At 43.1% G+C, this 14,277-nt stretch overlaps 1 protein-coding gene and 1 pseudogene across 2 annotated transcripts in view; both read right to left on the reverse strand.

Annotated features, from left to right (window-relative positions):
• GRIA1 (glutamate ionotropic receptor AMPA type subunit 1) overlaps window positions 1–14,277 on the reverse strand; it is a 354,780-nt gene that overhangs the window by 181,547 nt on the left and 158,956 nt on the right. The window lies entirely within an intron of this gene.
• Window positions 9,203–10,087, reverse strand: LOC129559021 (N6-Methyl-AMP deaminase-like; annotated as a pseudogene).

A 14,277-nucleotide genomic window follows, 5' to 3' on the forward strand; every position in this document is an offset into this window, starting at 1 on the left:
AGAGTGGAAAGTCTCCTTAGAGATGAGTGTTAGTCGTTCAGTCATGTCCAACTCTTTGCAACGCCATGGGCTGTAGCCCACCAGGCTCCTCTGTCCATAGGATTCTCCAGACAGGAATACTGAGTGGGTTGCCATGATCTCCTTCAGGGGATCTTCCTGACTCAGGGATCAAACCCAAGTCTCCCACATTGCAGGCCGATTGTTTACTGTCTGAGACACCAGGGAAGCCCAATCCTGCACTAACAGCAGATCACTGGGCTGCTGGGAGGAGGAAGATACTTGTCCAAAGTCATATAAGATGACAGTGGCAGAAGTAGATATAGAAACTGCATCTTGTTACTACCCTCAACCCTGGCTCACCCCAAAGCACTACGCTGTCTCTCTCCATGGAATGAAGGAGAAAACAGCCATGGACCTGGGTTAAAGAGAGAAGGCTGGACAATGACAGCACATAGCTAAGCTTCAGCCCCAGAACTGCTCAATGGGTAGGAGTGTATTTGGGATACATATTACAAAACCAACCAGGGGTGAAGGACGTGACTCAACCACACAGCCAATAAGGCAGTTTCTCTAAACTGACTTGGTATCTCACTGCTCCATGAATGGATCAGGAGCCCTGCAAAAGAGAAGCTTCAGGGTTCAGAGTATTCAGTATGAACCTTTCCTCTTTTAGAACATGTAATCTAAACTATAGACCCCCAGCCTTGGTCTCCAGGGCACCTTCTTCATGTTGGAATTCGTACCTTAGAAGATGCTAAGATAGAAAGATACACAGTCTCTGCACATTGAGTTCATTTCTTATGGTTCTCCAGGTGATTATCTAAAGGTGAAGTCCTTATCAGCCTGCACCCCAGAGCCTGTTTTCCACAGACGGCTGTCATGTTTTCTTTTTCTCCTTGTTGAGGTTTCAGATAATGTTTAAAATGTAAAATGAATCAGAGATAATTCTGCACTGGCCAGCAGGACTTGGGCAGAGAAATGTTTTGATTCCCGGTACTGTCAAAAGCCGTCTCCTAATGGAGAAGGCAATGGCAAGCCACTCTAGTACTCTTGCCTAGAAAATCCCACGTACGGGGGAGCCTGGTGGGTTGCAGTCCATGGGGTCGCTACGAGTCTGACGTGGCTGAGCGACTTCACTTTCACTTTTCACTTTCACACATTGGAGAAGGAAATGGCAACCCACTCCAGTGTTCTTGCCTGGAGAATCCCAGGGACGGGGGAGCCTGGTGGGCTTCCGTCTATGGGGTCACGCAGAGTTGGACACGACTGAAGTGACTTAGCAGCAGCAGCAGCAGTAGCAGCAGCAATGTGAGATAAGGTAAATAAATCTTAAGGTGATAAGCTCCCCCATCATCTCTGGTGTAAATGCTTTGGGGAAGAAGGACCAGTGGGAAGCTGGTTCCTGATAACTGCAGGTAGGGGTTAGGAGAGCTCGAAGAATTGATGCTTTTGAACTGTGGTGTTGGAGAAGACTCTTGAGAGTCCCTTGGACTGCAAGGAGATCCAACCAGTCCATTCTAAAGGAGATCAATCCTGGGTGTTCATTGGAAGGACTGATGCTAAAGCTGAAACTGAAATACTTTGGCCACCTCATGCGACGAGTTGACTCACTGGAAAAGACTCTGATGCTGGGAAAGGTTGGGGGCGGGAGGAGAAGGGGACGACGGAGAATGAGATGGCTGGATGGCATCACCGACTCTGTGGACATGAGTTTGAGTGAACTCCGGGAGTTGGTGATGGACAGGGAGGCCTGGCGTGCTGTAATTCATGGGGTCGCGGAGAGTCGGACACGACTGAGCGACTGAACTGAACTGATCAGCAGGCAGAGCCCTGAGGTGGGGGACCACTGAGGCTTACACCCCAGTTGTTCAGACGATGAAACCCAAGGCTGCCCATAACTGCAAAGTGAGCCTCTGATGATGGGGGTGGGGGTGCATGTGGGTTGTCCAAGTCATGATTACTGAGAGATGAATGTTCGCAACATCTGGGGAGAAATGCCCAGCTGGCCAACAGCTCTGACCACTGGATTTGGGGGAGGTCATCTTCTCCTTTTGATCTCTATGTCCAGGACACAAGTTCCTTAAAATAATTGTTAATTTCAAGGATAAAAAGTGTTTTTATAACAGTTCAGTGTGAAATTGAGACAGGGAGAAGTGAAAAAGAAGTTTTGCAAAGGATATTCACCCAGAAGTCATTTCCCATGACTCGCTGACTTGATGGTACCCATCAGATTTCCTCTGATTATTAAAACTGGTTGCTGTTGTTGTGTTGTTACTGTTGTTTCAATCCATACATTGGTTTAATAAATATATTGAGAAAACAGTATTTGATTACCCTTCAAAGAGCTCACCTATCATTTTCCCAACACCATAAACCATGTGTGAAGAAAACTGGCACTAACTTAGTACTGCTGCTGCTGCTGCTAAGTCACTTCAGTCGTGTCCGACTCTGTGTGACCCCATAGACGGAAGCCCACCAGGCTCCCCCGTCCCTGGGATTCTCCAGGCAAGAACACTGGAGTGGGTTGCCATTTCCTTCTCCAATGTGTGGAAGTGGAAAGTGAAAAGTGAAAGTGAAGTCGCTCAGTCGTGTCCGACCCTTAGCGACCCCACGGACTGCAGCCTACCAGGCTCCTCCATCCATGGGATTTTCTAGGCAATAGTACTGGAGTGGCTTGCCATTGCCTTCTCCGAACTTAGTACTATCTTTGCCTTAAAGAGCCACTCTCTCAGTCGCTCTGACTGATAGTAACTTCTAAACGACTCCACAGTTGAGCCATTAGGTATGTTGAATACATACTTTTTGGGTGGCATTTCTAAATTTAAGTTTCCCCTAGGCAAGAGAGTGCCAACTTGACACATTACTTGTGATCAGTGACATTTTCTATCATATCAACATCTGCCATGTTGATGGAAATAACAGAAGTAAAAAATGAAAGTGAATTGTCCTACAAACTTTGAAGCTTAGGTTCATAAGATTGTTCTTTATTGTTTGTTTTTCACTGTTACACTTAATCAGCAGCTTTGCTTTTTGAAGAAAACGTCATTCCCTTTATCAATGAATGCTTCATCAGCTCACAACATCCTCAGCTGTCACTGACTACCTCCTAGTAACATATAATAGGTGCCCACTGATGCCACAGAGCTATAAGTTCCTTAAAGTCAGAGACAATCTTCCATGAATAAGAAACGGCTCTGCAGGTCTGTCGCTCTTTGTGCTAAGTCTTGGAGGCAGTCCACTGCAGTGCAGGGTCAGCAAATGCATGCATGACACATATACTGCCCTACTCTGTACCCGAGGCAGACATCACTAATTGATTGTGGCATCCTTTCCTGCTGAGCCCAGCCCAGGTCTCAGAGTCCTCATCACCAGCCTTCCTGAAAGCCATTATCAATTTATCAGGATTGACAGGCTTGATAAAACCTATTTTCCAGCCTAACTGTAATGGTTAAAAGCAAGAACTCTGGAATTGGACTGACCTGAATTCAAATCCCAACACTACTACTTGCTTGCAGGTTGTGTGACCTGAAGGACAGTTGTCCAAGTGCCCTAAATCTCAGTTTTCTCCACTTTAAAATGACCAGTTCCTCTCATCCTTTGGAAACCTAAATTCAGGCATTTCAATCTCTGAGAAAGCTTTGTTTGCATAAGACTGAGCATAGCTGCCTCACTTAGACCTCTGACAACACCCTGAACTTGCTCTTCAAAATTTATTTTTATTTATTTTTGACTCTTCCAGGTCTTCATTGCTTCATGGGCTTTCTCTAGTTTCAGAGCAGGCTCTACTCTCGAGCTGCAGTGTGTAGGTTTTTCTCATTGTGGTGGCTTCTCTTGCTGCGGAGCACCGGCTCTAGGCACATGGGCTTCAGGAGTTGCAGAACATGGGCTCAGTAGTTGTGGTTCCCGGGCTCTAGAGCACTGGCTCAGTAACTGTGGCACCTGGGCTTAGTTGCTCCACAGTATATGGGGTCTTCCCAGACCAGGGATCAAACCTGTGTTTCCTGCATTAGCAGGCAGATTCTTTACCACTACCAGGGGAGCCCTGAACGTGCATCTGTCATGTTTGCTGCCCTGGTGTCCTCCAGCCCAACCTGGCCTATACTGCCCTTTAGTGAACTGTGCTAGATACTCTTCCAGGTTACTGGAACTCTGTCATTCTCTTTCGAGTTCCCATAACCAACATAGTAGCCCAGCAGGTCTGTCCTGGGATAATCACTTATGACAGTGGTTCTCAAACTTGAGCTTGTACCGTATCAGAATTCCCTTGAGAGCTTGTTAAACTGCAGACTGCACAGCCTACCCCTAGAATTTCTGATTCAGTAGGTCAAGATGTTTGAGAATTTGCATTTCTAACATGTTTCTGAATATTGCTCATGCTGCTGGCTCTGGACCATTCTTTAAGAACCACTGCCTCATGGAATAAAGGAGATTTTAAAAAAGGATGAAATACTGTTGTCAAGGGAAGAAACTTAGAGAAGACAATGGCACCCCATTCCAGTACATTTGCCTGGAAAATACCATGGACAGAGAAGCCTGGTGGGCTGCAGCCTGTGGGGTCGTTAAGAGTCAGACATGACTGAGTGACTTCACTTTCACGCATTGGAGAAGGAAATGGCAACCCACTCCACTGTTCTTGCCTGAAGAATCCCAGGGACGGGGGAGCCTGGTGGGCTGCCGTCTATGGGGTCGCACAGAGTCGGACACGACTGAAGCGACTTAGCAGCAGCAGCAGCAGCAGCAGCAGGGAGGAAACTTAAGTTCTATTTATCAGCTCCCAGATTGGTGATGATCTCCATCTGAACCCTGCAAGCTGTGTTCGCAACTGATTCTCATTAAAGTCAAGGAAATTTACAAATAAGTATCAGATGTAGGACCTTACTGAAGGATGAAAAAGCAGGGCTTCTAAATTTTGCTGATGGAGCTCACAATCTTCCCTCCTTCTCAGTTGACAACTAGTGAAACGACTTGATACTTTAATATCTCACAGTTAATGTCATACTTTTGCAGGAAACTTTATATTTTCCGGAGTACTCTCATCCATATTATCACATTTGGTTCTATAATAGCTGCTTACAAGAGGAGAGATAGGGAATTAACATCTCTCTGAGTGATAAGGCAGAGTAAGCCAGGATCCAGAGTCCTCGATTCTTTGCCAGGTCTGTTTCCATGACATCGCATAATCTTTGGTGCAAGTGTAAGTTCTGTCTTTGAACTCCCTTCATGTACCAAACCTTAATTTATTTCAGTTTGTTACAAATGCTTGAGCTGGAAGATATCACAAGGAGATCTACTGATCAGAAGGTTCTAAAGCATTTGGAGATAGGAATTCCATTGAGACCTCAGGAAAGCTTTGGACTCTTTTCTAAAACATTACCGATATATAAATATATGATACAGTTTACATATAGTTTCAAGTTGTACCAGGACCTTTTAAAGTCGAGGGCGACCATGTTTCATGACTGTCAGAGGCACTGTTCCTAGAGAATTAAATGTGGTACTGTAATGTCCACCCACAGACCATGGAAGATGAACAGAGTCACTGTTTTGGTCAATTGGCTGGTTGTGATTTTTAACAGATGAGTAAACTCAGTGGCTATTTTTCAGGTACCACAGTCAAATAAAGGCAGAACTAGAATGAAAACTAGGATTCTGGAAGGTGATGAAGTACTGTGGAGGAGGACTGGCTTCAGAGTCAGGGAAGATTTCAATTTCAGCTTATATGGGGTTGGCCAAAAAGGTCACTTGGGTTTTACTGTAAGCTCCCTGAGTGAACTTTTTGGCCAGTCCAATATTATTTACAAGCTGTAAGACCTTCCTTACCTTCTTCAAGGTTTCACGTCCCCATTTGACAAATAGGAATCAGAAAATCAAACAATGTTTAAAACTGTATTCTGATAGGGTGTGTGCATGCTGTCACTTCAGTTGTATCTGACTCTTTTGGACCCCATGGACTGTAGCCCGCTAGGCTCCTTTGTCTTTGGGATTCTCCAGGCAAGAATACCGGAGTGGGTTGCCATGCCCTCCTCCAGGGGATCTTCCTGATCTGGGGATTGAACCTGTGTCTCTTGCATTGCAGGTGGATTCTTTACCACTGAGCCACCGGGAATCAGCCCCATTCTGATAGGGTGCTTTTAGCATAAAGATTGAATGAAACAAAATGTGCCAAATGGTAACATATGTTGTGGCATTCAGTAAGCATGAATTCCCATCTCCAAGGCTGTTTTCTCAGCTCAAGTTCAAGTGTAACAATTGCATAAACTTTTCTTTCCTTCAGGACAGGTAGATACTATCTCAGGTTGACCAGAAGCTGTATATCCTCAGGTCATCTGGGTCATATAAACCTATGTATGATGTCATTACTTATGACTGTGCTCAGATGACCTGACATTCTTCTACATCCTTGTACCATTGACCTGTGTAGAATCTCAAGGATGTTTGTCTCCTGTCTAACAATGGATGCAAAATGAGAAAAGAAAAAGTCTTAACAAAGGGGAAAAGAGCCTAGACTACTGTAGCGTCTATCTCTTCTAACATTTGTCAGTGCTTATTTCAGCATGTGCAAGATTCATTCTTCCCACTGCAAAGCAACTGCGTGATACTTCCTAATCTACAGAGGATAATGATTTTCATGCTAATTTTTAATTCTGTATTTGCATCTAATTACATTGAAAGATCAACAGAATTTATAGGTCACTTCAATGTATACTTTTTCTTTTGTCTTACACATTGGAAAACAGGATCCTTGTTTTAGCTTATTATTAAACCCTAGAATGCATATGAATGTGAGAGTTGGACTGTGAAGAAAGCTGATCGCTGAAGAATCGATGCTTTTGAACTGTGGTGCTGGAGAAGACTCTTGAGAGTCCCTTGGACTGCAAGGAGATCCAACCAGTCCATTCTAGAGGAGATCAATCTGGGTGTTCATTGGAAGGATTGATGCTAAAGCTGAAACTGCAATACTTTGGCCACCTCATGCGACGAGTTGACTCACTGGAAAAGACTCTGATGCTGGGAAGGGTTGGGGGTGGGAGGAGAAGGGGACGACAGAGAATGAGATGGATGGATGGCATCACCAACTCGATGGACGTGAGTTTGAGTGGACTCCGGGAGTTGGTGATGGACAGGGAGGCCTGGTGTGCTGTGATTCATGGGGTCGCAAATAGTCGGACACGACTGAGCGACTGAACTGAACTGATAGAGGTTTTATCTAACTCCCTTATATGACAGGCAAGGGGTGCAGGCTGTGGGGCAGGGGAATGTCCTCAAGTCACACAGTGACGGTGACAGCTGCAGAATCCACACTTGAGTTTATGTTTCCTGAATCCAGAGTCTTCATTTCACCATGGTTTTCCTGACCTGCCTCAGATGTTAAGATGCTTGAAAGGCCAAGAAATCGTGTAACATTTTCCTACTCCTGATTTCCTCCTACTCTCACTTCTTTTTTCCTAAAAGCAATTTGATGGGCATTGGGATAAAAACACACATTCCTTTTTCCATTTTAAATAAGTGGATGGCCCTAGTTTTCCCTTTTGCTTTTATAAGGCTCCCATTACTCTCACTCTGCCTCTGACCTTCCATTATGAATGTGCAGCAGTTCGTTTTACTCCCCAGTACCATGGGCTCTATCACTGCCTGATCACCTCTCCTGTCTCTCAATAAACACAGAGCCCATCTTCTTGGACATCTTGAAGTTCCTCTGTAGAGAAGCTCTTTCCCCAGGGAAAATGCCCTAATCAGCCTTTAGAAATGACTAGTATCTTTAGACTCTTCAACTCTAAATGACCAGTGTGATGGAATAAAATAACCAAAGTATTCCAATGACTGGAGTACAAGGCTGAGTTTTGGGGTTCCCAATCTATCCCAAGACATCACTCTCATTTTGTCTAATGATCTGAAGGTACCACAGCCCTAACCCCATGGAATCATGGAGGAAATAATCAACTTTAATGAGACACTTCCTTTTATTAAACAGTTAAGAGGGAAAATAGTTTAAGTCAAACTCCTTTTCTGACCACAGTCCTTTCAAGCTATTAAGACCTGCCCTTGGCCTAGTGAGGTCATAACTGTGTGTTGTCTAAGTCTGCACACAGAGACAGCTGCTTGAACTTTATGAGGTCATTATTCTGAAATGCCTCCATAATTAGCATCGTCAGGAAATGGCATCTTCAAGAAAGTAGTAAACAGATCTATCTTGTAAGTAGCTAAATAATTTCACATATTTTGAAAACCTCCTAATAGGTTCTATGCATGTCCCAACTTTCATAAAAAGAGCCAATTGAAGGATCACTTACACCAGCACACCCACTCTCCTGTAATCATAGTCATAAGGACCAGGTCGTACCTTTTCACGTTTCTGTTTGGGCAGCTTTAGGAAAAGACTAGGTGGTTAGACATAGAGCCAAAACTGGTATCACTCTTCTAGATGAAAAGATGTCTAATGACACACCACTCTTCTCCAGAAAGAATAAGAGACAGCAGCCCATGTTCCCAGGGGATCATTTCCTGAGAATACAATGGCAGTCACGGTACAGAGCCTCACCTGTCTGTTTAGTGGAAAAGACACACACGTCGGGCTCATATGTTGGGCTCTTCATTTTGATATTCAGCTCTTTAAAACAAGAATGGAGCGTAGTTTCACCAGCTCTCTAATTTTCTGAGCATTTGGTTCCTTGATTCAGAGGAGTCACTCTCTCTCAGCATGAAATATCTGTAGCCTTTTTTTGCCAACGCCATGAGTTGTCTTTATACCTGAGGGCAGGACATTTCTTCATGTCTCTGTACTTTTCCTCGGAAGTGCACTTCTTCATAAAATGCCTACTCTCCCAATTTTGCCTAATAATAATGCTGGAAGACAAGTAGCAACAGCAGCAGCAGTGACCATGACAAGCATTTGAGTACTTACAGAGGACAGAGCACTCAGCTGAGTTCCTAATGTACTGCTTCATTTTGACTTCCCAACTGTAACTTTTGTCATCTCAACAGTATAGGTGTAAAGATGGACTCATATAGGATAACTTCCCTAGGTTAGCATAGTCCAAACATCCAGACAGGAATCTTAATGACCACTTTACCCCCAACTCTACTTTAAATCATTTTTTTTCTAAATGATGTTTATATTCTTAAAAAAGTACTTCTCTCCATGTGAATTGCAACCTGGGGGTGGGGCAAGAGGAACAGAGGGTTGCCTGTGGGAACTGAAGCCCTAAGCTTTACCCAGTGGTGTCTAGGGGTGCCTTACAAAGTTCACTGGATCCAGGGATCTTCCCTCAGGGAAACTGAGAAATGTCCCATGCCTAATTCTATCAGGAGGCAGATCCAGGAATACAGAAGTTTCTTTCTTTTTTTCTTCCCCTCCTTTCCCTTCCCTAATTTCCTTTCCTTCTTCTTCCTTCCCTTCATTGATTTCCATCCATCCATCCATCCGTCCTCCTTCCTTTCTTCATTCCTTTTGCTTTGGGATCTCTGTAAAATGTAATAGCAAATGAAGATATTTTTTATCATGTTCTAAAAAAGTTCCAAGGAATATTGTTTGTCCTACCATAGGGTTTCCACTGAGGTCAAGCCCAAGAACTGTGTCCTCAGTAGAAAGGAAGAGCTCTTCAGGAAACTTAACAGTCTCCTCGGCTACTGAAGGGCCCCCTCTTCTGTTGATTGCTGTCAAATACCATCAGTGTCTATGTTCTCTTTTTCAGACTGTTTTATAGTATAAAGTACAAATTCCACAAAAGTCTTTTCAGTCATTCCGTAGTATTTTCTTTTCTGGGTGTGTTCCTTTGTTTCAGGCACTTGACACCATCATCTGTGAATTCTTTAATAACATCTTTTGTGGCCATGAAAGTCTCTTCAGGGCTAGTAGCAAGCTGGTGAATACTCTGAAACTTCTGGAAACATTCCTCCAAGTTCTTTTCTTTCCCTTGTTAATCATAATCATCTAGTCATGGATTTTAAGACCAGGTTGATTCTGTATTAATTTCCTCATGGCATTAGAACTAATGGATCCACTCAAATTAAAATGAAGTTCCATTTTGGGTAATTCCAAGGGAAAGATTGTCTTCCAGGGCTGTTGTTTGTCTTCCGCCTCCATCATGATTTAGCAGGATGGTCTTTCTCACAACAGGTTATTCTTGGTATAAACAGTATGATGTATTGGTTTGGCCAAAATGTTCATCCTGGGTTTTTTTATAAGATGTTATGGAAAAATCTGAGCAAACTTTTTGGCCAATCCAGTATTTCAGTTCAGTAAGTTTTGTGGTCTTAAATTTCCTTCAGATTGCTTTACTTCCATTCATTTTGATAAGATTAAGTGTATCAGACTACCTGATTGCCTCCTGAGAAATCTGTATGCAGGTCAGGAAGCAACAGTTAGAATTGGACATGGAACAACAGACTGGTTCCAAATTGGGAAAGGAGTACATCAAGGCTGTATATTGTCACCCTGCTTATTTAACTTCTATGCAGAGTACATCATGAGAAATGCTGGGCTGGATAAAGCACAAGCTGGAATCAAGATTGCTGGGAGAAATATCAATAACCTCAGATATGCAGATGACACCACCCTTATGGCAGAAAGTGAAGAGCTTCTTGATGAAAGTGAAAGAGGAGAGTGAAAAAGTTGACTTAAAAGTCAACATTCAGAAAACAAAGATCATGGCATCTGGTCCCGTCACTTTATGGCAAATAGTTGGGGAAACAATGGGAACAGTGAGAGACTTTATTTTTTTGGGCCCCAAAATCATTGCAGATGGTGACTGCAGCCATGAAATTAAAAGACACTTGCTCCTTGGAAGAAAAACTATGACAACATATGCAACCTAGACAGCATATGAAAAAGCAGAGACATTACTTTGCCAACAAAGGTCCATCTAGTCAAAGCTATTGTTTTTCCAGTGGTCATGTATGGATGTGAGAGTTGGACTATAAAAAAAACTGAGCACTGAAGAATTGATGCTTTTGAACTGTGGTGTTGGAGAAGACTCTTGAAAGTCCCTTGGAGAACAAGGAGATCCAACCAGTCCATCCTAAAGGAAATCAGCCCTGAATATTCATTGGAAGGACTGATGTTGAAGCTGAAACTTCAACACTTTGGCCACCTGATGCAAAGAACTGACTCACTGGAAAAGACCCTGATGCTGGGAAAGATTGAAGGCAGAAGGAGGGGGGATGACAGAGGATGAGATGGCTGAATGACATCACTGACTCAATGGACATGAGTTTGAGTAAACTCTGGGAGTTGGTGATGGACAGGGAGGTCTGGTGTGCTGCAGTCCGTGGGGTCGCAAGGAGTTGGACACGACTGAGTGACTGAACTGAACTGAAGTGTACATGCAGCTCGGCTCAGCTTCATCACCATGATAGACTTCCACTCTTGATTCTCTCCTGATCTTGACCTTTGTGGCCCCGAGCATAGGGCAAGGGCAGTACTGAGCACCAGTGACAGCAGCGCCCTCAGCATGAGTTCCCAGGTCACGAACAGGTACGTGCAGAATGTCTTCACCATGTTGACATTGCCAGGACCACTTGCACACCACTCATCTGCTGAGGCCTTAGGTCCACACATGTGCAGTGCAGCACTGCGTTGACATCTTACACAACTTCTCAGCAGTTCTTTGCTTGGAGTTTTAATTAACACCCTAACATGTATTCCTTCCTTTGAATTCTGTGATATATTGGTTGGATCCATATGGGGCACTTTCTACCCAAAATTCATTTATTCTATAAATATTTAGGAAATGACACACTATAGGTCAGGCACTGCACTAGCCCTGAAAGGATAAAACACTTTTCTGGAAGAACTCAAAGAATAGTGGGTGGGAAACACATGAGATTATAGTGTGGGATGAGAAGTATTACAATGAGGGGTCGTGAAGGAGGGCAGAGCTAACCCGATCTTACAGTGTTTGAGGCTTCTAGGAAGGAGAGTCTCTGAATCTGTCCTACACAACAAATAGGCTTGTGGCAGGTGAAGAATGGGAGTATCTCAGAACCAGGTCAGTAGCACATGCAGACCTGGAGAGGCTGAGTGGTGTTTCTTGTGGTGCTGTCTCCATCTCTGCCCCCACCTTCTAATGCTGCAGACACGGGTAGTCCCAACATGCCTCTCACCCATAGGTGGTGACCTTGAAAGAATGGGATGACTGCATTGGGCATAGTTGATGCCAGAGTCAAACGGAGCTGAGTTCAAATCCTGGCTCCACAAGTTCCTTGCTTTGTGACTGTGATCAAGGAATTGGTATCTCTAAACCTCAGTGTCTACATCTACAAATGGAGTCTAGTACTAACGCCATTATCCTAAGGGAGTTAGAAGTATGAAAATGACGTAATATACAAAGGGACACAGTACAGCATATAGACAAAGCACACCCCCAAGATGGTGACTTTTATTAATAGTGGTAGTTGTTATGAGGTCCACCTAGATTAGGACCTCTCTGTGGAAAGGAATCCGACTTATTTTTCTTTGTGAGCCTTACTGTGCCTTGACTGCATAAACTTAATAACAGATACTCAGTGAGGACACACTGATGGATTTGTGGACATGCCTTTTCCATTAACTCATTCAATAAATATTACTGAGCACTTACTATGTGCCAGCAATTCTCCACATGCTGTGGGTGCAGCAGCGGACAAGGCACGCAGCTGGAGCTTTCATCCTCAATAGAATTCTGACCGGCACTCTCATAAAATTGATGGTTGCTTATACTTTAGAAACAGGTTTGAAAAATCTCATCTAAAACATATGAGAATCGTTGGTGATAATAACTATAAATCCACTTCGTGTTTCTAGAGAACCTAATTCCTTATCCTAAGCCCTCTTCAATAGTTCAGTGTTTTTCTACTTGCCATTAGGTCCTGCTTGAATCTAAAAGGATGATTTCCATTTCATTCCACAATCTCCAACACAAGGTCCCTCCCATAGTCATTACCAGCAACAGACCAATTTGTTAATTTCTTCTTTCTCTTTTTATTGCACTCTGCTAGTTCTTGAGAAGCTCTCTGTTTGCATAGAAACAGGAGTGGATTATCAATCAAGCGATTTAAGTTTTAACCTCAGTTTTGCTGCTAATCAATTTGGATAAATTTTTCATTTACTCTTTCAATGAATATTAATGGAACACTTCATAAAGACTCAGCATGGCCCGGATAAGTGTTCAGGCTTTGGAGTCAGAATTGCCTGGATTAGAAACTAGCACTGTTACTTTCTAGCTGTGTAATAATGGGTGGGTGACTTTACCACTCAGTCTTTTTACCTGCAAAATGGGGATAATAATCATACCCTCCTCATAGGATAGTTGTAAGTGTTAAATGAGTTAATACATATAAAAGTCTTAGACCAATGTTTCTGAAGCTTGCAAGGTCCCAGGAAATGTTAGACACAATTACTTTCCTTTTTTTAATAAAGCAGTAAAATGACTCATCTGAGACATATTTGATCACATTTAGATAAGTTACACCATGTATACATTCAACAAAAGAAACAGAATGAGTAGATTTTAATTAAGGTAACAAAATAAACCATATATTCTTTTGCTGTCTAGCAAAAGATAGATAATCACAAGTAAAAATTTTAATAAGCAAGTTATTCATTTGATAGGAATATGAATAGCTCAGCCATGATCCTTACTGTAAAAATTCACTGGATTTTTTAATGTTTTTTTTTAAATTTTGGTAAAAGTCACATAATATAAACCATATGATTTTAACAATATAAAACTACATTTCAGTGGCACTAAGTACATTCACGTTGATGTGTAACTCTCACCATCATTCATCTCCCAAATTTTTCACCTTCCTAAACTGAAACTCTGTCCCCATTAGACACCAAGTCCTCATTGCTCCCCTGACCCCTGACATCTACCAGTAAGTATACTTTCTGACTCTATGAATTTGACTGTTCAAGGTACTTTCTACGGAGAAGGCAATGGCACCCCACTCCAGTACTCTTGCCTGGAAAATCCCATGGACGGAGGAGCCTGGTAGGCTGTAGTCCATGGGGTCGCTAAGAGTCGGACACAACTGAGTAACTTCACTTTCCCTTTTCACTTTCATGCATTGGAGAAGGAAATGGCAACCCACTCCAGTGTTCTTGCCTGGAGAATCCCAGGGACAGGAGAGCCTGGTGGGCTGCTGTCTGTGGGGTCACATGGAGTCGGACACGGCTGAAGTGACTTAGCAGCAGCAGCAGGTACCTTCTAAAAGTAGAATCAAGCAGTATTTGTCTGCACCTACTGTATGTTGGAATGCACTTTTAAGTGCATTTAATTATTTAATGCAGTTTTAACT

Source organism: Moschus berezovskii, chromosome 8 (genome assembly GCF_049115385.1).
Source record: "Moschus berezovskii isolate FMDL1 chromosome 8, NW_MosBer_1.0, whole genome shotgun sequence".
In the NCBI taxonomy this organism is placed as follows: domain Eukaryota; kingdom Metazoa; phylum Chordata; class Mammalia; order Artiodactyla; family Moschidae; genus Moschus; species Moschus berezovskii.